Source organism: Perognathus longimembris, chromosome 17 (assembly GCF_023159225.1).
Source record: "Perognathus longimembris pacificus isolate PPM17 chromosome 17, ASM2315922v1, whole genome shotgun sequence".
Taxonomy (NCBI): domain Eukaryota; kingdom Metazoa; phylum Chordata; class Mammalia; order Rodentia; family Heteromyidae; genus Perognathus; species Perognathus longimembris.
In genome coordinates this window covers 13,329,635-13,353,964 of record NC_063177.1, presented here as the reverse complement: position 1 = coordinate 13,353,964, position 24,330 = coordinate 13,329,635, and the positions used below count along the sequence as shown (strand labels likewise).

Sequence of the window (24,330 nt, the reverse complement as noted above, 5' to 3'; positions counted from 1 at the left end):
GGGTCAGGAGAGGAGGAGGAACAGTGTGTGCAAGCAGAGGCAGAAAATAATTCAGGACAAGAGTCTGGGGGCAGGAAGTGGGGGTAAAGTACAGGGGGAAGAGCATGACATAAAACACACAGGTAGCAAGCTGGACCACCCGAAACACAGAATGCTCCCATAGCTGGACTCTGGGTAAGCCCCTGCATCCCCAGAGTGAGAACCAGACAAAAGGAAATGAGTGGGCACCCTGAGGAAAGCTGGGCCCACAGGGAACTGGCACACTCCAACCTCATCTAGAGATGGCGCCTACACTGGCTCTGACCCATTGTTGCCAGGCAACAGTGTAGCCCTGGCTGCCAAGTGTTCTGATTTGTCTGTGAAGCTGCAAGTGTGGATGGCAATGCAGAATCTCCTGACTTTAATGCTGGCAACTATAGTGGGCAAATAACAGCCTCCCAGAGATGACCACATTCAAATCTCAGAACCTAGGAATAGGTGAGGTTATATGGCCAAGGGGTAGATCAAATTCAAGTTTCTAAAATCAGCTGGGGTTTTCTTGTTTGTTTGTTTTTTGCCGGTCCTGGGGCTTGAACTCAGGGACCGAGCACTTTCCCTGACTTCCTTTTGCTCAGAACTAGCACTCTACCACTTGAGCCACAGCGCCACTCCCAGCTTTTTCTGTTTATGTGGTGCTGAGGAATGGAACTCAGGGCATCATGCATGCTAGGCAAGCACTCTACCACTAAGCCACATTCCCAGCCCCTCAGCTGGCTTTTAAACATAAAGATATGCCAAATAAACCCATGAGTCCCACATACCCACAACCATCAAATGGAATAACGTGCAGTCAGTCCTTCAGACTGGCAGTCAACATCAGAGTGATGCTGTGAGATAGGACCGTGATAGCTGGCTGTAAGGACCAAAGGATCATGAGACAAGAAACAGGGCAGGCTGAGAAGCTAGAAGGGGTAGGGAGGAGTTGCCTCCAGAGTCTCCACGAGGACCACAGCCCAGACCACACTGTCATCTCAGCCCTCGAGGCCTAGATTGGTCTCCCCTCCTCATCTACCTAGCTATGGCTGTGGTCATTTGTTCCAGCAGACACAGGAAGCTGAGGCAACATGAAAGGCTAATGTTTCAAAGAGGCACAGTACATAGAGCCAAACCAGACGCCTCTATGGTCTTCCCCAGCCCCCAGGCAAGCTGGTTTCTAGTCTAGGGAGAAGAGAGTTGGAAGCTAGGGCCATCTCCTCAGGACCAGGAAAAGTATCTGTCCAAAGCTAACCAGGAAGTTCCTAATCTTTACCTTGAAGCCTCAAATTCTCCAGGGATTTGGGGGAAACTAGAACTGCTGAACCATGGGAGTTCTAGGCCCAAAGGACTAGGAACTGCAATGCACAGCAGGCCCTGAGACACTGGCCGGGAGGACAGGGTGTGGCAGGAACTCCTTTCAACCCCACCCTTCTCATTGAAGAAAGAAGCTCCAGGCCTCCTGTCCAGCCTCCACAGGGCACTGTGGGCTTCCCAGGCTTCTAGGCTTCTAGCACCTACAGCAGTGAGGCCTTTTACATGGCTGGTTTGAAACAGCACCGAAGCATTTTTCAAATGAGTACAGCCGGATTCCCAGCTTTCATCAATGCAAAGATGCTCTGACTAGGGTGGGGTGAAGGACCCAGAGTCCTGACCTCTTACCACCAAAGAATTGTGTAAAAACCAGTCCCCCAGTCAAATCTAGACAGCCTGCTCAACTCATAGCTGGGCCTCTGCTCCATGTTCAGTCCTCTCTCTTCCTCTCTCTGCCCAGTTGGACATCAGTCTCTAGGCCTCTACAGTACACAGCATCAGTGGCCTGGTTTCCTTTTTCTCCCTACATTATCTTTTTTTTTTTTCATTTTTTGCTAGTCCTGGGGCTTGAACTCAAAGCCTGAGCTCTGTCCCTGAGCTTCTCTGTACGCAAGGCTAGCACTCTACCACTTGAGCCACAGCACCATTTCCAGCTTTTTCTGTTGATGTGGTATTGAGGAACTGAACCCAGAGCTTCATCCATGCTAGGCAATCACTCTACCACTAAACCACATTCCCACACCCCTATATTAACTTTCTTAACCAGGGTTTGAACTCAGAACCTTGCACTTTTGCTTGGCTTGCTTGCCTAGCACTCTACCCCTACAGTCATGCTTCCAGCTCTGTTTTTGGCTGGTTATTTTGGAGACAGAATCTTGAGGACTTTGCTGCCAGAGATGACTTCAAACCACAACCCCCCTCCCCATCTCAGCTTCCTAAGTAGTTTCCACTGGTGTCTGCTCTTCAGTTAAGACTCAATTGGCTACCAGATCATTTCCTCTGCTGCCTTCTCTGACTCCAGATTCAATCCTCAGCATTTGATATCACTTCTTAAACCAGCCATCCTCCCACCAGGCTGCCATTACTGATATGGGTTGATAGAAAAGCAGGCAGTCCGGAATTGTGCTCAATTCCACATGCAGATAGTAGGATAAGCTGATAAGCCCAAACAGCCAGACAATGAAAGTAGAGTGGGGGGCTTTAAAGAAGAAGGACAAAAGAATAAGGAAATAAGGACTGGGCACTAACTAAATCTTACTGGGAGCAAAAAGGATCCACCAGGGCTGCGAATATGGCCTAGTGGCAAGAGTGCTTGCCTCCTACACGTGAAGCTCTCGGTTCGATACCCCAGCACCACATATATGAAAAACGGCCAGAAGGAGCGCTGTGGCTCAGGTGGCAGAGTGCTACCCTTGAGCAGGAAGAAGCCAGGGACAGTGCTCAGGCCCTGAGTCCAAGGCCCAGGACTGGCAAAAAAAAAAAAAAAAAAAAAAAAGGATCCACCAATTTTCAAGGACTTTAATTCTTCCAATTAAACACAAAGCCCTGGCTGGGAATATGGCCTAGTGGTAGAGTGCTTGCCTCCAATACATGAAGCCCTGGGTTCAATTCCCTGGCACCACATATATAGAAAACGGTCAGGAGTGGCGCTGTGGCTCAAGTGGCAGAGTGCTAGCCTTGAGCAAAAAGAAGCAAGGGACACTGCTCAGGCCCTGAGTCCAAGCCCCAGGACTGGCAAAAAAACCCACAAAGCCAAGCTCTGGAACTCCAAAGAGAGTATAAGATGGCTGAGGTGGGCTGAAGTCTTCCTGTGGCATGTGCGTTTTCTGCCATATTTCTTTCCTAAGAAACTTTCCTATCACCTTTATTTATGTTTGGGTCTTGCCTGAATTCTCTTGCCCAGAGGCCCACCAAGGTCCATTCAGCTGCCCTAAATCTGGTGTGTTGGCTAGGAATTCAGAGATTAAGAATGTCTTTTTCTGGGCTGGGGATATAGCCTAGTGGCAAGAGTGCCTGCCTCGGATACACGAGGCCCTAGGTTCGATTCCCCAGCACCACATATACAGAAAACGGCCAGAAGCGGCGCTGTGGCTCAAGTGGCAGAGTGCTAGCCTTGAGCGGGAAGAAGCCAGGGACAGTGCTCAGACCCTGAGTCCAAGGCCCAGGACTGGCCAAAAAAAAAAAAAAAAAAAAGAATGTCTTTTTCTGACATGGATTCACTAGAAGGCAACATTACCTCTTCCTACAGATGCCACACACTGTAGACCCCAACCTACCTGTATCACCTGATCAACCCACATGTCTAGAGTGTATAATATATGTGCTCAACAAGCATTAACTAGTGCATGTAACTTTTTGTCCAAAATAGCATTAATGATAAATGACAATGATAAAGTATTATACATTAAATGCACTGAGCAAACCCTCACTTCTGACTAAAATTCACTCATCAGGCATGGTAAGGCACTAAATAATTCTAGCACTCCATAAGCTGGAGCAGGAAGATCACAAGTTTGAGGCCAACCTAGGTTACACAGAGGGTTAAAGGTCAGTCTGAGTTATATAGAGAGAGACCCTATCTCTAATGTAAAAGAGAGAGCAATGGAACAGGGGGGAGGAATGGAGGAAAGAGATGAGGGGGGGGAGAAGAAGAGAGGAAGGGAAAGAAGCAAAGCAGTTCTAAATTCTACAAACACTGCCTGGTGTGGCCATTACAATTTGCAGTGTGGGAAGGAACCTTAAATGAGCAGATAAGAACCTGCTCTGCCTGCTCTGGGCCTGGGGCCCAGGTGGAAAGGAGGATTACCAAACAGGTAGATGCCAATCTCTCCTCCTGCCCTGGCCCTCTTTCACTCAGCCAAACTAACCCCTTCTCCAACGTGGCTGAGGTGCCGATCTCTCTCTCTGGCCCTCCCTCTTTTCTCGAGCCACAAGAACTACAGATAACTGAGGCCTCAGCACCCTCACCTCCTACTCCTAAAGGCTTCCTCCTCTCTCAGGCTCCAATCCTCCCACCTTCCAGTCCCCGACACTCTCAGAAGCTCTCCTGAACACACACAGCTCAGCTTCTTAACCCACGCACACCATTAGAATTGTCTGGGGTACTTCTATAAATTTCTGGCTCCTGCTTGACTGGTCTAAGATGGGGGTTCCATCAGAGGCATTTCTGAAAAGCTTTTCAGGCCATGTGCTTGCAGGCAAACCTAGGGTGTCAAACTTCCCAGCCACTAGCGGTCCTGAGACTCTCCAACAGTGGGTCCTGGCCTCCCTTCACAGAACCACAATGCAGCCAGTCTCAGGCAGCCAGTCTGAGCCAGGCCCTCACCCACAGGAACTCCTCCATTCTGTAGACCACTACCACAGGGCCCCTTCCCAAACAAATCCAAATCCCCAGGCTGCAGCTGCTGCCTGTTCAGAGCCCCAGGCCACCCTGGTTACCACTGTGCCCCGTAGGCCTCTTACCAGGCAAGCAGCAAGGCCTCAGGAGCCCACAGAGCACATACAGGAGGGTGGGCACAAACTGCCCTGGCACTCACCTCAAGTTCTTCCTCCTGCTTTTCCCTCTACCTGAAGTGCCTACCCTCCTCACTCACAATGTCCCTAGTCCTTCAAGATCCAGCTCCAGTCCTACCTTCTCCCTGAGGTTTTTTCCGAGTCTTCTAGAATTTTTTCTCCATTCTTGGCCTCCTGACAAAGAATCAAAATCACAACTCAACACAGTGAGCTTGGGGCTGGGAATATGGCCTAGTGGTGAAGTGCTTACCTCGAATACATGAAGCCCTGGGTTCGATTCCTCAGCACCACATATATAGAAAAAGCCCAAAGTAACGCTGGGGCTCAAGTGGTAGAGTGCTAGCCTTGAGCAAAAAGAAGCCAGGGAGAGTGCTCAGGCCCTGAGTTCAAGGCGCAAGACTGGCAAAAAAAATAATAATAATAATAATAATAACAAAACACAGTGAGCTTCTGTCTCACAAATGTTGACCATGTCTTTTCAATTAGACTAAGTTCCTGGTGGCAAGAAACATGGCATCAATTTACACCCATCAATATAGATCCAGAGACATTTTTCATGCTGATACTGACTGACCTCAATATCCTGACCGGTTGTCACCATTTTTTAAAGCACCAATTAGCTGTACAACATGTCCATTTTTTGCATACATCTTGATCAAGGTCACTCCATCCTTCCTCCTACCCAACTGTTCCGGAAATACTACCTCTACATCGGAGTTGCCTCTGAGTGGCATGATTTTTCTCTGATTATATATCGTCCTTCCTTTTTTAGGGCAACTATATTGGGGCTTGAACTCAGGGCCTTGCTGCTTGCTAAGCTGGCACTCTACCACTTGAGTCAAGCCTCTAGTCCTTTCCCCAAAGTCAAGTAATTATATCTCACAACAGCTCTAGGTATCAAACAGATACTCAGGGGTAAATGACCAGCTTTCAAGAAAAAAATTGTGGGGCTCCTTTAGCCTATCAGCATTCCCTTACTACTACTGACTTTTTGAGTGTGTGCTAGAACTAGAGCTTAAACTCAGCCTATGCTCTCTCCCTTGGCTTTTTTACTCAAGGCTGGCACTCTACCACTTGTGCCACACCTCTACTTCTGGCTTTTTGCTGGTTAATTGGAAGTAAGAGTCTCTCTTAACAATCCTTGAGCTTCAGATCTCAGCCTCCTCAGTAGCTAGGATTATGGACATGAGCTATCAGTGCCTGGCTCAAGATGGATCTTTTAATACCAAATCGTTGCTTGTATTCAGCTATTAACCTCAAGAGTCTTAAAGAACAACATTCTAGTCCAAACCTCCCTAGCCTCTCACAGGGCAGGCACCAATGCAGAGGTGTTTTACCACCCTTGGATCAAGAGCTACAGGGGTGTCCAATCCCTGAGAAAGCCCACATCCTGCCTCCTCCAGACACAGCAAGACAAGAATAAACCACCTACTGACTGGAAAGCATGTTAACTGCCTACAGAGCAAGAACTACTTTATATTTCTATTTACAAGTCACTTTTTAAGAATACCAAGTACTGCGTGACTCCAATCTGTTTTAAGCACAGCATCACCAGAGCATTCTTTCAGTTCCTAGTACCCCTGTGCAACGTTTACAGACCCAGCATGCTTTGGGATTACAAAGTAAAGCCAAACAATCGCCTTCCCACGAAGAGCAATTCAGCCAGCGATTTTTTTTTATTTTTTTTGGAGGGAAGGGGAGCCTGATGCTAGTCCTAGTGCTTGGATTCAGGGCCTTGGAGCTGTCCATGACCTTATGCTCAAAGATAGTGCTCTACCACTTAAGCCACAGCTCCACTTCAACTTGTGATTAACTGGAGATAAGTAGACTTTCCTGCCAGGGCTGGCTTCAAACTGCGATCCTCAGCTCTCAGCCTCCTGAGTAGCAAGAATTACAGGCATGAGCCACTGGTGCACAGCTAGCCAATGATTTTTACACAGCTTTGCAAATACAAAAACCTTTACCAGCCCCCAGCAACCCACCTGGAGGACCTCCAGGTCCCTGTTGTCCACAACCAGGCTGCTTAGCCTGTGGTGCTGTACAGGGAGGTGAGATATTGTCACTAAATGACTTCATAAAGCTCCTGACTGAATTCAGGTCCTATGAGCCCAGTCCACTGGTTGAGCGCACAGCGCCTAGCTCGCCCCCGCCCCCAAGTCTGGGTGTTCATTTGTGAAATGCCTACTTCTCAAGAATATTGGAGGTACAGTGAGGTGATGGGAGCACTTAGCACTGCAGGGGAGGTAGTGGTTCTGAATCTGCCACAATGGACATCACTAGTGGGGTGGCCATGGGCAGCTGGCTCCCCTCTTGAGTCTTCGTTGTTTTTTCTTTTTTTTAATGTAAAAGAGAAATGGTTGACATGGAAAATCAAATACTGTACATAAAGACAGTAGCTAGGACCTGGCACACGGGAGACATTAGCAAAACCAACAGAGTTAGGGGGCTCACAACCATATGACTGCTTTTGATGGGCAAGCTGCTAATTACTACTGCAGGGAAAAAAGATAAAGTCTTCAAACTCTAAACATCAAAGAACAGTAAATCAATCTGAAGTGTTAGAGGGAGGAGTGATTTCCATTAACACCAGTGGTCCATCCCTAATGGCCCCTGGGGGATTCTGCTCAGACCCCACCACTCTCACCACCTCTCCAAATGGTGTGTCTAAAAGCCTTCACATCTTCCCAGATGTGTAGGAAGTAAGAAATGATTTTACTTCACCTTGCTTCTCATGCCCTTCCCCCACCCTCCTGCCCCCCTCTTGCTTTTTTTATGCCAATCTTGGGGCTTGAACTCAGGGCCTAGGTGCTGTCCCTGACCTTTTTTTTTTTTTTTTTTTTGGCCAGTCCTAGGCCATGAACTCGGGGCCTGAGCACTGTCTCTGGCTTCTTTTTTGCTCAAGGCTAGCACTCTGCCACTTGAGCCACAGTGCCAGTTCTGGCCATTTTCTGTATATGTAGTGCTGAGGAATCGAACCCAGGGCCTCATGTATACAAGGCAAGCACTCTTGCCACTAGGCCATATTCCCAGCCCCCTGACCTTTTTTGCTCAAGGCTTGTACTCTACCAACTGAGCCTCAGATCCACTTCCAGCTTTTTTGGTAGTTAACTAGAAGTTAGATTAACTATCAAAAAAAGATTTCCTGCCCAGGCTTTGAACCTTGATCCTCAGATCTCAGCCTCCAGAGTAGCTAAGATTAAAGGTGTGAGCCTCCTTCTTTAAGGAAAATACCCAACCCTAACCTACCCTCAAAGTAAAGTCAGTGATCAGGGATCAAATTACAATCATAAAAGAACAAAGTAGAGACCCAGAGAACCCAGGCTCTGAGCCAGCTTCAGAACAACACTTAGCAGCCCTTGAGGTCAGAAAGTCTTTTGGGGTTTTCTCTGCCCAGCCAGCTAGTGCTAGAGACCATATATATGTGTGTGTTCCGATTCTGTCATCACTCAGGAACCGCCCTCTGGATGACTCGGATGAACTCCAGAGAAACTTGCAAGTTCCATGAAGTGGTCATTGCTAGTCTCACTTTGGAGACAGGAAACCAAAGCTCAGGGATCAAAGTGCCCCAAGCCACTCAGCCCAGAGGCCTCTGGGTATGCACTCGACTCCAAAGCAATCTGCCACATGGCCTTTATAGCCAAATTGTCTGTGCCATTTGGTGCTCTCAGCTACTGAGCTCACAATGGGAATGATGTGACAATGACATTCCCAAAGAGGGGTGGGAGCCAGAGGAAGAGTGCAGCCACCACTCAGAAGTGATTAATTATAAATGCTTTTAAATCCACATCGTGCACTAGCCGTAGAAGGCCAGTCATCCTCAGGGGAGCCTGCTCTCCCTGTTCTAGTTATCAGCTGGGTTCCACCAAGAGATCTGAAATGGGAGTCCCTTTTTCTACAGCCCGATGTGTGCCCAGTTCCTTGCACTGCTTTGAATTGAGAGAATTAAATTACCTGCTCTGTCTCTAGAAAAAGCTTAAAAGTACAGTTCACTCTACCTAGAGCAAGGCAGACAAGAACTGGAATGAGAAAAAGGGCCTTTCTGTGTCCAGGAACAAAGCCTCTCGTACCTGGGAGCCTGGGAATGAGTCACCAGAAAGAATCCAAATCACTTTTAGGGAGCATTGTACAATGTTGTAGATCTGGTTCAAAGGAGGCAGGATTTTTTTTCTTTAATCAAACTTTAAATCTAGCATCTGTCAGATAAAAGTGGCCCATTAAATCACTGACATTCAAATCATCATGCTATGATTTCATAGATCTATGGTTAGGAGAAAACCAGAAACTTCTTCATGTATAATCCCCACATCCCAAGTAAACCTGAGGGTGGTCTTCAAATCCCAGATTTATCCCACCAATGCAAGCGAATACCCTTCATTCTGTGACATTTGCTACAGGAGCAATGGAAGTAAAACGGGATCCAGATCCGAGAAACAGAGACCTCAATTTGATTCCTAGCTGTGCAGGTCCTGGCAGATTTAATCTCTCTGGGTCTCTGTCTTTCCCTCAGAGGTGGGTGGTAATTCCAATGTCATACATAGATGTGAAATTACAATGCAATTTTTTATTTTGTTTTGTTTTTTAAAGGCTGCTGAAAAAGTCTTGAAGATTTCAGAACAATAAAAATGTAACCTCCTGGGGCTGGGGATATGGCCTAGTGGCAAGAGTGCCTGCCTCATATACATGAGGCCCTGGGTTCGATTCCCCAGCACCACATACACAGAAAATGGCCAGAAGTGGCACTGTGGCTCAAGTGGCAGAGTGCTAGCCTTGAGCAAAAAGAAGCTAGGGACAATGCTCAGGCCCTGAGTCCAAGCCCCAGGACTGGCCAAAAAAAAAAAAAAAAAAAAAAAAATGTAACCTCCTGACTGGAAACAGGTAAGGCCAAACATATCCACGGGTTCAGTGATGGAATAAACACACTTAGTTGTACCTACTTCTACACTGTGTGCTGTCCTATTTTTAGAAACTATGAATAAGCTAATTAAGAAAATTCCACTCACTGACTTATCTGAAAGCTTGTCAATTTTCAAAACTCAACAGATGGACATAAACAGTCATTTCACAATGCATCTGACAAAAACAAAATGTGCTCTCTGCAGCCTCAACATCTAAATTTTGTAACATCCCACATTGCCAGTCCATTGTGAACTTACAAGATGTCTCTTCATCCCTGTGAGACTGGGCTTCTCCAATCATGGCACAGGTATAGTAATATTCTGAAGTCCCACATATCTGTTCATGTCCCAGCCTTCACTTCCTTCTGGCAATGTAATACTGGGCAGTTAAGTCCCCTGAGTCTCACTTGCCTCATCTGCCAAAGCAGGGCAATAGCTGTATTGACTGACCCATGACTGCTGAACAAACACTACTGAATTATGCTACAGCAAGACTAAACAGTAGAAACTGGAGAAACATTAATAAAAAACAAATCCCCTCCCCTAGAACTTCTCAATACAGACCAAGCTGGATGCTGGAGAAGTGGGAAAAAAAAAAAAAAAAAAAAGACAAGACAACCAAGGCCTCAAAGCTGTCACAGCAACACAAAAGTCCCAGACATACAATGTGCAGGAAGCTCCAACAGACAGGATAGTTTGGGGAAGCCATGACAGCAAAGGAAGTGGGGCCCAAACACCAACAGGGTTGGCTGGCAAAAGCATGACAGAAGAGATTTGTTTAACGAAAAACCCATGAGTTCCAAGTAGACTAGAACTGGAAAAAATGGTGCTCACCTGTAATCCCACTATTCAGAAGCTAAAGAAGGATGATATCAAGCTCCAGGCCAACCTAGATCACATTAAACAGCAAAACCTGATTTTTTTTTTTTTTTGCCAGTCCTGGGACTTGAACTCAGGGCCTGGGCACTGTCCCTGAGCTTCTTTTGCTCAAGGCTAGCACTCTACCACTTGAGCCACAGCACAATTTCTGGCCTTTTATGTTTATGTGGTGCTGAGGAATTAAACCCAGGACTTCATGCATGCTAGGCAAGCAGCTACCACTGAGCCACATTCCCAGCCCCCTGATCCTTTTTTTAAAATCCTACATATAAACAGAGTTCCTCACATTGTCTCCAATCTTAAACCCTCCCACCACTCCTGCCCCATCCAAGCCCTATGACTTTCCAAAGCTCAGGGTCACCAGGTAACTCATGCCATAAAATAGTAATTCACACTTCATCAACATGACAAGAAGGCCCTGAAGACTCTGGAGGACACTGAGAATACTGGCCAGAACACTTAAAACGTCCCAGAAGCACAGCAATGACAATTCCATGCATTTTCCTGGTATCCATTCTCTTAGCACTTTAATCCACAAAGAACTGAAAACTGAGCTCAAGCTTGTAATCCTAGCTACTCAGGAGACTGAGATCTGAAGACCACAGTTCAAAGTCAGCCCAGGCAGGAAAGTCCATGAGATTCTCATCAACTATTGCCAGAAGAAGCTAGAAGTAGAGGTGTGGCTCAAGTGGTAAAATGCTAGTTTTGAGCTAGCACTCAAAGCTCAGGGACAGAATCCCTGCCCTGAGATCAAGCCCTAGGACCCACACCAAAGAAAAAAAGTTGCCACTCCAAATGAAATTAAAAGAAAACCAGAATCAACCACACACACACACACACCCCCGTATAAAAAGAAAAACACACACACATTTAGCTCAGGAAAAGCAACCAATAAATCAGTGTTCCAAAAACTTTTCAACTACTTTACAGGACTCTTATCAAAATCTCTGTTCTTGAGAAATCCATGTCCCATTATGAAAGAAGGTTACATAAGAGGCAACAGTATTTCCACAGAGGGTTTCTACAAAGGAGGGGTCATTTTTCAAGACTATATATCCCATGCCAGGTATTATCCCTTGAAAGTTTCACATTTCTGCACATGTCAAATGCTTGGCCCACACACACCTTGCAAAGAAACAGTGCTCCACAAAGCTCCCATCCCTGGGAGAAAGGCACTCCTCCCTCAGGACCATCCAAACTTGCTCCTGGTCCAAGAGCTTGTGGGCTGCAAGACAGTCCTGAATATGTCTTCCAGTAATTTACATGTCACCCAACTCTTCAATAACTAATATGTTTACAAACAAACAGCCCAGTGAAGATGGTAAGGATAACTAGCCAAGTTTCAAAACTAGAGAAACAAACTTTTAACCCAGTGAAAGTAAAAGCAGAAAAATAATGAGATTTAGGTGTGTTTCCCCAGCATAATCATTCCTCCCAACATAGGCACCTGAATAAGTATTATTCAGAAGCAAATTGCAGGCCTTTTCCATGTTCAATTAAATACAGGTGAAAGAAAACTTAATTACCAGTGCAGGCTCAATCCCGCTGCGTGGGATTCCGTGTATGATTTTGTCACCACCTATCACTCCATAGCTAGAGCTACACGATGCACGTTTTCTTGCTAAATCTTCATTATATATTACGTAATGAGAGGGGGAGTCTAGATCATTAAAACTCACCTTTTCAATCATTTCAATCCCTATTCCAATCCCTTTTCCCAGGGTATTTTCTAGAAGTAGAAAGGAAGGCTTCATACTTCTCATCTTTTCCTGACCATTTTCTTGTGTGAATATTAAAAAGGCAAAGTAATGGAGGGAATCCTGACCATCATCTCCATTTAGATGTCAGGGAGTGCCAGTGCTCCCAGCTCTGACACTTGACACAGGATCGCTGGGTGACCTTGGGCAAATCACTGTATCTCTGAGCCTCAGTTTCCCCCATCAGAAGAACCCCAACAACGGTTAAGTGCCTTCTCCGTTTAAAGCACCGATTTCAAATGCATCCCTGAGACAGTATAGTGAAGGGGCCCCCCCCACAAGGACTGAGCCCCGGGGCTGAGGAATGGGTTTTCATAGGCCCCGGTGGGGGGGAGGGGGATGGTGATGCTAGGGAGCTCAGGCTGTACCTCTGCAAAAACCACTGGACCAACTTCAGGCCTCCAACAAAAAACCTGTTGGCCCGGACTCCTCTAACAAGGGCCTGCCTCTCCCAGCGCTCTCAGCTCCCGCTCCAACCGGAAAAGAGGAAGGGTCTCCTTGGAAGAGTCTGGACCGGTGAGCCCATTCACTCACCCCGATTAACCGAGCAGGACCGCCGGGCCGGGTCTCTGCCATCCCACACGGAACAAAAGGCAGCTGGAGCCTGGCTCTGCCGCCCCCGTCCCCTCTGCGCTCTGGGGGTGGGAGCTGGGGAAGGGGGAACCTAGTCCCTGGGGCGGGGAAGGGGAGCCCAAAGGAGAGAAGGGGACACCCTCCCCCAATTCCTGGAGGAAGGCTGGGCTGTGCTCTGCTCAGGAGCGGGCGGGAGACTGGGCTGGAGAGTGAGGGGCGCCAGGCCCGGAGGGGAGGAACCCGCGCTGGGGAAGGGGGCGGGGTAGTTCCAAACATCAGGGGGCTCCCGGATCTGAGGTCAGGAGCACGGGGAGCCCGAGTCCGAGGACGTAAGAGGAGCTCCCTAACAGAGAAATGGGGGGAGACCCTTGCGGCAGAAAGAGGGGATCCCGGAGGGGAGGGGGCCACACTCCAGCCTGTTGGGCGGAGCCGGGGGGAGGGAGGAGAGTCCCACCCGGGGTGGGGGGTCCAGCTGGGGCAACAGGGGTGCATGCTCTGGGGTCTTGCTGGGGTGAAGGGAACCTGTGATCTGGGAACGCCCGTGCCCTGGGGCCCCTGCTCCGGTCCCCGAGCCCCGCAGGTCCGGGCTTACCTCAGCTCTTCTTGGCCCGCGCGAATGCGCGGCTGCAGCCGCCGGTAGCGCTGGAGAGGCGGGAGAGACCTGAGCCCGTGCGGCGTTTGACACCCACACACCAGCCAACATGGCGGCCGGGAGGGGGCGCGCCGGCGGCGTGCGCGCGCCCGCCGGCCCCGCCCCTCCGAGGCCCCGCCCTCCATCCCCAGTCCATGAGCGGCTCCGCCCCTCTCTGTCCCTTCCCTCCCCCTGCTCTGCACGCCCCGCCCACACCTGCCCTCTGGGCTTCCTCTACAGTGCCCTCCCACCCACACATTGACCCTCAGCCTACACCTATAGTTGGCCTAGAGGAATAGTGGCTCCTCTTGGAAGCGATTGAAAGGCCTGGGTGCTGGTCATGGTTTAGTACGAGTGTATCCACTTTATTAAAACTCACCGATGTGCACCTTAGGTCCGTGTACTTTTCTGTATAAACTCTGTATTTCAATAAAATATACTCCAAAATATTCTTAGGTTCGAGTTACTAAAAAGGTCTCACACACACCCACTTAGCAATGCCAAACCACCTCTTCCCTTGGTTTCATGAGCACCTAAGATGCACCTCCTATGTACCAAGTCGTGGGCTGGGCACAGAGACCACCCGGCATGCATAGAACAAGAGTACAGAGCCTGGCACAGGTGGTGCACCAGCCTTCTCTTGGGAAATTTTTCAGAAGGCTCAGAACTGAAGACTGAAGCAGAGAGCCAGTGGCTAATGCCTGTAATCCTAGCTATTCAGGAGACTGAGATTTGAGGATTGTGGTTTGAAGCAAGTCCAGGCAGAAAACTCTGTGAGACTCTTATCTCCAATAAACTACTCAGAGAAAAAAAAAAAAAAAAAACAGATGCAGTGCTGTGGCACAAGTGGTAGAGTGCTAGGCTTGAGCAAAAGCAGCCCAGGGAAAGTGCCCAGGCCCTGAGTTCAAGATCCACCACTGGCAAAAATAGAAATAAAATTGTGAGGTAGAAGAGACACTAGCACTTCTTTGATCCTAAAGACCACTGGTTCCTCTGAAAGTCCCACTCCCCATAGTTAGCTACCCCTTCCACTGCTCAGATGCCCTCTCCACTAGAAGTGAATTGCACTTTATTTGTACTGCATAGGAAACTGTAGCTTAGCTTTGAACTTAGTTTACTGGGTAGAAGCAGAGAGGTGTGTATGACTCCTTCCCTCCCACCCATCAAAAGATCACAGGCCGAACTCCTATAGATTGGCTAACAAGAGAAAAAGCCTAACACTTAACCTCAAAGTTTTTCCTGACTGGGGAGCCTTCAGAAAACAGGAGCCCAGGGAAAACGTTTGTTTTTGTTCTTAAGCTTGATGAAGGATGAACAGACATGTAGAAACGTGATTGGACAATAGGGGATGACCTAATGTACTAACTAGGCTGAGGGGAGGAGGGGACACAGCAAGGCTTGTTTGTGCAGATTCCTCATGGCCTTTGTGGTGTTCCTTTCCTAGATATAGAGCAGGACGAATTCTCATACCCTAGTACGAGGGTCTCATATCCTAATATCAGAGAAGGTTGGTCAAAGAAGTTCTATAGCCAATTTTTACACAGAAAGATGAGCCTAAGTAGAGTAATATGTCTAGGTTATGGCTGGCTTTGGTGGAGATTCCTGTTTCTTTTTTTAATCAAGTCCTGGGGCTTGAACTCGGGGCCTGGTCACTGTCTTTGGGCTTCTTTTGCTCAAGGATAGTGCTTTGCCATTTGAGCCACAGCTCCATTTCTGGCTTTTGGGGTGTGGTTTATTGGAAATAGAGTCTCACAGACTTTTCTGCCCCAGCTGACTTCGAGCTGTGATCCTCAGATCTCAGCCTCCTGAGTAGCTAGGATTACAGGTGTGAGCCACTGGCGCCCCGTGAAGATTCTAGTTTTTTATGGCTTGCCTCTGGGGACAAAGGAGAATAAAGGGTGGGAGATGGGAGAAAGATGGCTTCTGTTGTCCTTCCAGTGTCCTCAGTACAATGTTCCCAGTACTCAGCATGCCCAAGCCACACTTCAGTATTGCAGCTTGCTGCGCTCCAGCCCCATCCTGGAGAACTTGCCCTCAATCAGCCAAACATTCTTCATGCACTCCAGATCTTTGCAGTTACTGCAGGGACAGTGGACACTGAACGCATTGCCACGTAAGGTCTCGGATCCTCAGCTTCATAGATTTTTAAAACCAGACCTGTCCAGTAACAATTCCACTTTATTTTTTTCCACAGTGCTGGTGATTGAACCCAGGACCTTGCACATTCCAGTCAAATGTATCCCCAGCTCTAGAATTCCCTTTGATGAGGAAAAGTTTCTATCTGTGGCATCCAATAAGGTGGCCACTAGCCACATGTAGGTCACACCAGAAATGTGTCAACTGTGACTAAGGAGCTGAACTTGTGCCGCTTTATTTAACTTTTATTCATTTAAATTTAAATGGCCTCTTGTGGTTCGATGCTGCCAGACTTCAGAATAGTGCTTCTGGAAATGCCACCAAGATTCCACAAGACATTCTATTTCCCACAGTTGAAAGACAAGAAATTAAGGTTTGGAAAGCCCCTGCCCAGCCTCGGTGAAACAGAGTTAACTTCCAATTTTGGAAAGGGAGCAGGACACGGATAAAGAAGTGATAAGCAATCACAAATAGCTGGAAGTGAGTTGGAGAAGCACAGATTAGGCCCGCCAGGGAGGTGGGGGAGGGCCTCCAGAAGACCCCACACCCTTGTACAAGGTCAGAGGGCAGATGCCTGCATCTGCTCAAGCCATTCCTCCTTCCCAACAACCCCTCTGAAGTATTATTGCCCTCCCTCCTGTTCCCTCTCTTAGTTCACCCTCCTAGCAATATTCCCACTTTACAGATGGAGAAACTGAGGCAGCACAGGAATATATGAGATTCAATCCAGGTTCTGCTAGGTCTAGAACACATGAGCACCCTGCAGCTCTGCCCATGCCCAAAGCATGCAAGGGGACTATAAGGTCCACCCCCGCAAGGGATCCATGCAGATGCCCCCCATCTGCTTAAGTCTGTGCCCAGTAATTGAGTTAACTAGGTAACTGGTACACCTGGAGGCAGTTATCTCCTCCTTCTCTGAGGTCACCAATCCACCTGGCCATATCTCCCACCTTTTCCTATATAATCCGGCTCAACATAATCCCGGCTTTCTTTCCTTTTCTCTCTTACTCTCTCTTGCTGCCTTTATTTCCTTTTCTCTCTGGCAGTTTGCTCTCCCCCCAATAAACTCCTTTCTCCTGCGTGTGGCGAGTTTCCTTCCTGGCTAAACTTACAGGGACCAGGGAGCTAGAATCAACAGTGATCTCTATTCTTCCACAGATTTAGAGATGGGCCCCAGAGATTACAAGGCAGAAGGACTAAATCTATTAGGGGTAGGGTATAGTTCAGAAGATGAAATGGATGGTGATTCAAGCTAAGGATTTTTCTGGGATTAAGGGTAGAAGGGTTCAAATAGGAAGTGGCTTCAAGGGGAAGATTTAGCAGATTGCAGACAGAAAGCCTGCAAACCCAGAGAAGGGTCCAAACTGGGCTCTGTGACTCATACCTATATTCCTAGCTACGTAAGAAGCAAAGATCAGTAAGTGGGATGGAGTCTTGAGGTCAGCAACCAGGAAGGGGGAATTATTTCTTGAGGCTTCATCTCAACCAATAAAAAGCTGGACATAGTAGTGCATGCTTTTCACCTCTGCAATGAAGGAAGCTAAAAGAAAAGGATTAAACTCCAGGCTACCCTGGGGCAAAATATGGAGGACCCTCCCCCCTGGAAAAATTACTGAAACAAAATCAGGTAGGGGCTTTGGTTCAAGTGGTAAAGTGCCAGCCTAAGCAAGCACAAGACCCTGTACTGTTTAAAAAAGAAAAACATAGAACCTTAACTCAGAAGAGGTGGCTCACACCTTGTAATCCTAGCTACTCAGGAGGCTTGACATCTAAGGATCTGGATTCAAAGCCAGCCTGGATATCTCCAATTAACCAGCAAAAAACTAGGAGTAGAGCTGTGGCTCAAATGATGAGTGCAAGCCTTGAGCAAAAAAAAAGCTGAGGAACAGCACCTAGGCCCTGAGTTCAAGCCCCCGTACTGGCACACACACTGAAAGAGGAAAAAGTTCAAAAGTTCAAACAGTACATCAGTGAAACTGAGCAACAAGTTTCTCAGCAGTCCTCCCTAGAGGCTCAGTGTCATGGAGATTCTGATAGCTTGCACTGCCACATATGCACACACATTTGGGTTTCTCTATCTAAAATGATGGGGACTGAATCCAGGGCCTCACACATACTCTACACCTATAGGAATATCACGGTGTGCTTATACCACTAGCAGGGCAGCCAAGTCACCACCAGGTGACACAACCTTACAAGAACACTATTGTAAGCTAGGTGCTGGTGGCTCATGCTTGTAATCCTAGCTACTGTGAGGAGGTTGAGATCTGGGATGGCAGTTCAAAGCCAGCCCAGGCAGGAGATTACTGACTCTCCTGAGTAGCTAGGACTACAGGCATAAGCCACCATCATGAGACTAAGTAAGACTCTTATCTCCAATTAATCACCAAAAAAGCCAGAAGTACTGGCCTTTTTGTATATATATGGTGCTGAGGAATTGAACCCAGGGCTTCATGTATAAGAGGCACACACTCTTGCCACTAGGCCATATTCCCAGCCCAATTTTAGTAATTTTTAAAGTCTTTATTTAAATCTTGTCTAACTAATAGCTTTTTGAACAGATGAGAAATTCCATTAAGTCACGGATCCTTGTCCACATTCAAGGTTCTGATGAAAGATCAGCAGAGATGTCACTTAGACACATTTGGTCACATGTACTCTAGAGCAGCCAAGACTTACAGAATCCATTAATAATGAATGTCCTTTTTGAAGTTCCTAGCCAGCCTGTTAGAAGCCAACTGCTTGAACTAGCCTATACACTATCAGCTTATGTGAGCATACCTACTCCCAATAAAATATCAATATACAAAAAAGAAAAAAGAAAAAGAAGCCAGAAGTAGATCTGTGGCTCTGTGGTAGAGCAAGACTCTTGAGGAAAATAAAGGTCAAGTTCAAGCCCCAGGACTGGATCACATACACACAAAACAAAACAAAACAAAATAAACGAGTTGGGTGCCTGTGGCTCACGCCTGTAATCCTAGCTACTCAGGAGCCTAAGCTCTAAGGATCTTGGCTCAAATCCAGCCCATGCAGGAAAGTCTGTGATACTCTAATCTCCAATAAACTACTCAGAGAAACCTGGAAGTGGCACTGTGGCTCAAGTGGTAGAATGCTAGCCTTGAGCAAAATGGAGCCAGGGACAGTGCTCAGGCCCTGAATTCAAACCCCAGGACTGGCAAAAAAAAAAAAAAGGACACAAAAAACTGTTGTGAGCTGGGGATTTAGCTCAGTGGAAGTGTGCCTGCCTGGCAAGCATAAGGCCCCGAGTTTGGTCCTCAGATCTGGGGGAAAAAAATGTAAATGCACTGCTACCTGGATGACCACATCATAATGGAGTGTGTGGTGGTGCGGCTACCTCTCCATGCACACTTGAGCTCTCAGTGAACCAGCAGACCTCTCCAAGATTCTTCCACATCAGATAACAAGACTGCCCTGCACACAATTCAGGGCTAGACCCGCCCATGCCTCTGCTGACGTCATTCATAACGGAATGTGAGAGATTTCCTCAGCTGCAGAGCTCACTGTGTCCTTGCTGAGTGCTTTCTCATTCTTCCAGACTGATTCAGCTCCCAATAAACCATCACTGACGTCATGTTTAAATCTTGGTTTTCACCCAGTACCCTCCTAACCTCTCAACCGTTCTTCAGATGTTGTAACAAACTACTTCCTGCTTGTATTCTAAACACATTGCACAATCAGAAAGATGTGCCACTGTGCTGAGGCCTGTCCCCACCCCAATGGCTCCTGACATGCAAAGGGGCAACAACAGTTGATTTAGGGAGAAAAAAGTCAAATCAAGACTGAGATGACAACCAGGTTCATGCCTATAATTCTAACTACTCAGGAGGCTGAAATCTGAGAATTATAGTTCCAAAGCCAGGCTGGGCAGGAAAGCCTGTGAGATTCCACCAAAAAATCTGAAAGTAGAGCTATGGCTCAAATGGTAGAGCACTAGCCTTGAGCAAAAACATTCAGGGACAATACCAAGGCCTTGAGTTCAAGCCCCAGGATCAACACACACACACACACACACACACACACACACACACACACACACACCAGACTGAGGTAGCAGTAGACTTACTAAGTGCATGGTCTACTCAGGGCCTTATGCTTTCCAACCTTTAACCCCAACTTGGTACCTATCAGACTTCTACCAGAGTCATGAATGTTGGAAGGATGTGGTCAGGGTGTCCCTCACGCTGGTATTTGACTTCCTGTCTCTCAGTTGTGCTTCATCTGTAAAATGGACAGATGACCTCTGCATTTGCTTGCTTTACACACAAGATGTGACAGTGTTGTGCACACAGGAGGGGTTATGTGTAAGTAAAGGGCTGCCTGAACTGTGCAGAGCTACTTCCAGAACAGATCCAAAATCTTCTTTTTAATGCTGTTAGGCTTGAACTGAGGGTCAGAGTGTTTTCCCTTAGTTTTTTTTTTTTTTTTTTGCTCAAGGCTAGTGCTCCACCACTTGAGCCACACCTCCACTTCCACCTTTTTCCTGGTTAACTGGAAGATAAGTCTCTCACAGAGTTTTCTGCCTGGGCTGACTTTGAACTCAAATCTTCACATCTGGGCCTCCTGAGTAGCCGGGACTACAGGTGTGAACCATCAGAGCCGACTCAGGAAACTGGGAATTTCCATTGTGTTTGTGGGATTAGGACCTGATTCCATTGTGATTGTGGAACTATGTCCTAGTCCTCCAAACACAGGCAAGGGGAAGCTCACACATGGAAGCTCAGGAGCCGGCCCAAGCAGGCCATCCATTTCACAGATGGAAAAACTGAAGCCTAAGAAAAAATCCAGAGCACCTTTGAAAGAAGAGGGGACCTGGGTTGTGGAACCCTTGGGGAAAACATATCCAATCTTTTCACTTGAGTGTTCTTCTGTGCACACATGGCATAATCCAGTTCCTTACTAAGGCCACAGGCACTGGCTGAAAATTCAGGACCCAGGAAGGTGAAGTTCTGGATTCCAATCCAACCTGAGTCCATCTCCCAGCTGGGACCAGAAGCAAGTTACTGTTCCTCTCTGAGCCTCTGGCTAATTGCTTTTTTCTGCTGAGCTGAATGGACAGGAAGCCTGCAGGGGAAGAAACTCAATAACTTCTACCTGCAGCCAGGTGCCTATAATCCTAGCTATTCAAAGGCTGAGTTCTGAGGATCATGATTTGAAGACAGACTGAATAGGAAAGTCTGTGAGACTCATCTCCAATTAAATACCAAAAATCTACAAGTGGAGCTGTGGCTCAAGTGGTAGAGCACCAACCCCAAACTCGAGTCCCATAAAAAAAGAACTTCTACCTCTGAGTGGTAGAAGGAGAGCAGACAGTGCCAGGGGCTAGGCTCTAGGCCAAGGATGTACCAGCTGATCTGGAGACCTTAGAGCCTTTCTCCACAGCAGTGACTCTCCTACCATTGTCATGTCTGTCCCGAATGCCAAACTTCACTGTCAGCTCTACTCTGTGACCTGAGACTGAGGCCATAAGTCTGTCCCAGAATGCTCAAGGCTGTGGGGGAGGCTGAAACAGAGCCACTAATAGACCCCAAAAAGAGCAGACCAGTTACCCCGGCAGTGAACCAATTTAAAGATGAGAGCTGGTTTCCAAACAATGGTTCATGCCTGTAATCCTAGCTATTCATAAGGCTGAGATCTGAGGATAATGGTTCGAAGCCAGCCAGGACAGGAGACTCTTATCTCCAATTAATCACAGAAAAAGCCAGAAATAGTGCTGTGGCTCAAGTGGTATGTAGAGCACTAGCCTTGAGCAAAAGGAGTTCAGAGACAGCACCCAGGCCCAGAGTTCAAGCCCACGGAAGACTAGAAAAAAATAAGATTGGGGTAATTTTAACCAAGAAAAAATAATCCCTCTTTCTCTCCCTTTCCAGTTTCCTTCCTTCCTCCATCCCTCTCTTCTTCCTTCTTCCCTTGACTCCATTACTTTCTTCAAGTCTAAAGAAATTCAAGTTGAGGATATAAAGCAAATATCATTATTAATATCCATTAATGTGCTTTCCTGAGAGGATCTGAGCAGAAGATGGAATGAAATTGCATCTCCATTTTCTCCATCTGGGCTGTTACATGTGAGCCACCCACACACAAGAGGCAATGGCAGAAGGGACAGGCCAGCCAGCTGGCACCTGCCTCTCCCCACCCCCCATCCCACAGTTCTCCCATCACCTCCAACTGGATAGATGGGCACCGAGTTCCAACGTGAGCAAGGGATTGATTGTCTGCTGGCTCAGCAGGTAGCTCTATTTCTCTGACATCTTCTAGCATTGTACCACAGTCTGTAGTCCCTGAGCTGGCCTGCTTAGGCCCGTTCCTGAGCTTCTGCGTGTGAGCTTCCCCTTGCCTGGAAGACCCTCTCTGCTCCACTCACATCACTGTGAATGGACTTTCTGCAAGGCATCCCACCCTGGGCCTTCTATGATGACCAATCCAGGTGCCTTCTCTGGCTGCCCATCCTGCCAGCACTACTCCCTGGGCAGAGGCACCCTGTGAAGGTTTTTGTCACTCAGGGAGCAGATTGGGAGTGCCTCAGCAACAGTAAGTCAAGGCAGGAAAGGAAGAGTGCCCTGCAGAGGCCAGCTGTAAGCTACTGCTTAACTCAGTATATGGCTGGTTGTAGGAGCTGGGGAACAACTCAGCACCTCACACAATGACAGCACCAGCTGAGGACAGATAGGGGAGTCTGAAGCTGAGATCCACTCTCAGCCCTGCCCCTGCTGCTGCTGTTGCTGCTGCTGCTGCTGCTGTTGCTGCTGCTGTTGCTGCTGCTGCTGCTGCTGCTGCTGCTGCTGGCACTGTAAGATCTCAGACAAGAGTGGGCCTGGGAGGGGCTGATAGGATTTCATCTGGTCTTCCAAATCTCAGGGAGGAAACTAAGGCTCAGACTGCACCCCAGCACACATGTGGCATTCTCAGTGCACTGTCTGTTAGGATGGGGTCCCTGGCACAGCCTGCGCACTCTCCACCCTCCCTGCTCCCTCCCCTCCATGAGGGGCTGCAGGCTTTTTTTTTTACAGCAGTCCAAGCAGAACCAGACAGGTGGGCACTGAGTCACAATTTGGTGCACCAAGGAATGAATGAAAGGCTCAGGGAGGAGCTCCGGAAGTGCCTGTCCTCTGAGCTCTCCATTAAGGCTGCATCCCAGGAGCCTCCTTCCTGATGCTGGGTGGAATACGGGGTCTGCAAAGTGCCAAGGCAAGTGTCTACTGCTTATGATACACGAGGAGGGGCAGGGGGCGGACACTACTAGCTCCCACGTGCAGATGCTAGGGGGAATTGCCTTGCTGGTCTCCTGCTACTGGCGAGAGAGTGTCCTGGAACCCAGATGGCCCATGTCCTGCCAGTCCTGGCTCTGGCTTCTCCCCAGAGCTCACCAAACACTGAATTTCCCCATTGATAGACTTCAAAACTAAGAAGGTCAAAAAGGTCCCTCATGTCCCAGCCAATTGCCTCTCTCTTGTGGTACCAGAGCCCAGAGAGATGCATACATAGGCCTGAAGTCACACAGCAGATTAGGACACCCCTATGTGAGATCCAGCCCCCAGGGTGCAGCTGTGCCTGGCTAAAGACTTCAGAAGCCTAGGACACAATACTGTTAGCATCCCTCCGCCCACTTAGGTCCTCAGTTCCTTCCATTAGCCCCCAGACCTGCCCATACCTAAACTCCCTGCCCCAGAGCTCTAAGGGGCCACTCCCACTCACCATTCAGACCTACCGAACTTCCCCTTTAGCCCCAGAGCTATAAAAGTAAGCTACCACCTGGATAAGGTACAGAAACTAGCCACCATGTTGCTCCCTCTCACCATGTTGCTCCCTCTCCCATGGGAGATAAGGCCCCATTAATAAACCTCCTTATAAGCCTTCTTCTCATGTCCTGACTATCTCTGGGATGGCTGGGACAGATCCTTTCAACAACTACTCCTGCGAAAGGCTTGAGCTCCCCAGAGCCTTGTCAAATGGGCCATGTGACCACACCCTGCCATTCCCAGGCCCACCGCTGGCTGCTTCTCTGCTTGCCAGCCCCAGCCACAGATATACAGCTTTCCACTTCTGAGAAACAGATGCTGTGGCTCCTCCTTCTTCCCTGTAAACCTGAGTCACAGCTGCCCTGTCATCTGAGGCCTGGGGATGCCTGAGTCACCCTGGCTGAGCTTCCAGCTTCCACAGCATCCCCACCAGCTGCCACCCCCCTGGGCACCCTCCAGGTGTCACTGAACTTTGGACTCCACATCCATGACACACACCTATGGGGAGGTGCTGACCTCCTGGGGTGACACAGGAGTCTGGTAGGTAGGGAAAGTCCAGGGGACATAGCACTTAGTGAGGTCCCAGAAACCACTGCCACAGAGAGACCACTGTGACAGTCCCTCTCCCCAGCCCTGCACCTTCCTCATGCCATTTGCCCACAAGGATACTGACACTTAGAAAGGTGAAGTCACTGGCCTCTGGTCACAAAGTGGTAGTCTGGGGGCTCAAAGACAGTGGTCTGACCCACCTCCTCCCAGACCTGGGGCCGCAGGGTCCTCTGCCTGCAGTGTGCTCCAAACATTGCCTCTTCAGGGCAGAGGCAATGGCTGTGTTCTCCCTCCTGCATAAACACATGCTGAAC

The 24,330-nt window shown here is 48.2% G+C and overlaps 1 protein-coding gene across 11 annotated transcripts in view; it reads right to left on the bottom strand.

The window, feature by feature from the left end:
• Positions 1 to 13,654, bottom strand: part of Epn2 (epsin 2) — an 87,373-nt gene extending 73,719 nt beyond the window's left edge. For 7 of the 11 annotated variants that reach the window (XM_048366594.1, XM_048366600.1, XM_048366601.1 and 4 more), the window contains exon 1: positions 13,536 to 13,654. The gene's annotated coding sequence lies outside the window, so the exon portion shown is untranslated. The other 4 variants (XM_048366596.1, XM_048366597.1, XM_048366598.1 and 1 more) reach the window with 4 other exon arrangements.
• Between the last annotated feature and the right edge of the window lie 10,676 nt (positions 13,655 to 24,330).